At 67.1% G+C, this 2,500-nt stretch overlaps 1 non-coding gene across 1 annotated transcript; it reads right to left on the bottom strand.

Moving 5' to 3' along the window:
* Positions 1–224: 224 nt before the first annotated feature.
* On the bottom strand, positions 225–378 carry LOC144490524 (5.8S ribosomal RNA). The gene has a single exon (XR_013497277.1). It is a non-coding gene; the product is annotated as a 5.8S ribosomal RNA (ribosomal RNA).
* Positions 379–2,500: the final 2,122 nt, after the last annotated feature.

Here is a 2,500-nt window from a genome sequence, read left to right as displayed (position 1 = left end):
AACCCGATGACAGCCGTGCCGGCGACCCCGAGGTGGCTGGGCCAGTGCGGGAGCGGGCAGTGCCGACGAGCCCGGAGGCGGACGCCGGCACCCAAGAGGTCAAGCTCTCCGACGCGGATTACTCTGGGTCTGCACTTAGGGGGACAGAGAGGACGGCACCTCTGCGACACCCCAGCCGCGCTCTTCGGCGCACGGATGCGCGCGAAGTGCGATTGATTGTCAAGCGACCCTCAGACAGACGTAGCCCCGGGAGGAACCCGGGGCCGCAAAGTGCGTTCAAAGTGTCGATGATCAATGTGTCCTGCAATTCACATTAATTCTCGCAGCTAGCTGCGTTCTTCATCGACGCACGAGCCGAGTGATCCACCGCTAAAAGTTGTATCGGGTTTCGGATCGGTTGCCCGATCCTGGGACGCGCAAAACGCTCCCCCGCCGACGTGACGGTGGAGCCCCAGCCTGGCGCGTACCACGGCGTGAGCCCGGAGGCGCACGCACTCGAGCGACAATCAAGCGAAAAAAAGGAGGAATCAGGGCGCTCGCAGGCGTTGAGTGCCGGCGTGGGTGAGGGGCCGGGGCCCGCCACGCGCCGTCACGCCCCGCAACAGCCAGAGGCAGAGTTCTCTGGTGTCACCGTCTGGCGGTAGGCTCGAGAGTCGAGGCGAGGCCGCAGCGGACTGAGTCGGGTGCAAGCCGCGGAGGACAGGCCGACGCTACGGGCGCAAGCCGACCCCGCACGCCCCAACCTCGGCGGGCTGGGGAAGGGGGCGCGGCGGAACGCTCGCAAGCGCGGCTGCCCCCGCGGACAGGCACATTCTCTCGAACGCGGTGGACGCTCGCTCAAGTCAGCACGAGACCAGACCGGACCGACAGGCGGACAACGAATCTTTAAACCTCGCACCCACCCTCCGCACACGGGTGCCGGAGGAATGGTGAGCATGAACAGGTACCCCTCACCGGGCTTTGAAGAGAGTGACTAGAATGCGACCAAAGCTTCACCGCGGCGGGAGACAAAAAGGCCCCTGACTGCACCAGAACGTCTCCCTGCGGAGTCACACAGTGGCCGTTCACCGTGGTCCCGTCGACAAGCCGCCAGGACAAGCACCCAAGCCCGCAGCAGCTCTCTTCGTTTCAACTGCGGATGTAATGCTGCAAGGCGGTGGCAAGGTCACGTCGCAGCCCGCAAGCCGTCGCCAAGGCGAGAGGAAGACGGTCCCCACAGCGGGCACACACAGACGGACGTGGAGCACGGGGCGGCGGCCCACAGGTGCGCACACGCGCCGTGCCGAGGATCGGTGCGGACGCCGGTGACATCGCACCCGGCAGAGCGGCTAGGCAGAAGTCGCTGCGGAGGAGGAGCACCGTCGGCGGAACGGTCTGCTGGCGGGCGAGGGACCAAACGAGCAGCTAGAACGGGCGGAGTGGACCGGACTGCAGAAGCGGAGTGAGTGCGTGGCTGACGCCACCGTCTCCCTCCGAGCGTCTGCTCGCGCCGGCCAAACCGCCGAACCGCTGAACGAAAGGACCGCATCGTCCCACGCAGGCAGGCCGGCCGTGTTGCCGTGCGTGCCCCCACCTCTCGGACGGACTGCAAAGACACCCTACGAAGCCAACGGCGAAGCCCTTCCAACGGCGCAGGCGTAGCGTGTGCGGCACCCGCATGGACTTGCCGGCGTGCAACCGAGCGTGTGCGTGCTCGTCGGTGGCGGCGCCCGCGCGCCGGCCCAACCGAGTGGGACCGAGATCGACGTCGCCCGGCTTCGGCGGAACGTGCGTACGGGTGACCAGGCCCGTTCGACGGGTACGGCGAAATTGTCGGTGTGACCTCCCACCCGCGTGGGAGGCGCCAGCGTCAGTACGGGCCACGGCCCCGGGGCCAACCCCCGTGAGGCTCTCCTGCCTGGCCCAACCGGCGCAGCCTTCGAGTTCAAGGAGTGACGGGCCGCCCTCCCCGGAGAGGTGGCGGGCCCCCGGCCGACAAAGATCCTTCACAACGTGTTCACCAACAGAAACCTTGTTACGATTTTTATTCTGTGTTACGGGTTTCGGTTCGGGCCCCCGGAGAGGTTGTCCGATACCTGGCCCCGGGGCCGGCCCCCGTGAGGCTCTCCTGCCTGGCCCAACCGGCGCCAGCCTTCGCGTTCAAGGAGTGACGGGCCGCCCTCCCCGGAGAGGTGGCGGGCCCCCGGCCGACAAAGATCCTTCACAACGTGTTCACCAACAGAAACCTTGTTACGACTTTTATACCGTGTCGGGTTTCGGCTCGGGCCCCCGGAGAGGTTGTCCGATCCTGGGACGCGCTAAACGCTCCCCCGCCGACGTGACGGTGGAGCCCCAGCCTGGCGCGTACCACGGCGTGAGCCCCGGAGGCACACGCACTCGAGCGACAATCAAGCGAAAAACCTTTCTCGGAGGAAACAGGGCGCTCGCAGGCGTTGAGTGCCGGCGTGGGTGACGGGCCGGAGCCCGACACGCGCCGTCACGCCCCGCAACAGCCAGAGGC

Source organism: Mustelus asterias, unplaced genomic scaffold, assembly GCF_964213995.1.
Source record: "Mustelus asterias unplaced genomic scaffold, sMusAst1.hap1.1 HAP1_SCAFFOLD_3397, whole genome shotgun sequence".
NCBI lineage: Eukaryota > Metazoa > Chordata > Chondrichthyes > Carcharhiniformes > Triakidae > Mustelus > Mustelus asterias.
The sequence above is the reverse complement of the archived record's forward strand: the minus strand, read 5'-3'. Positions and strand labels throughout refer to the sequence as shown.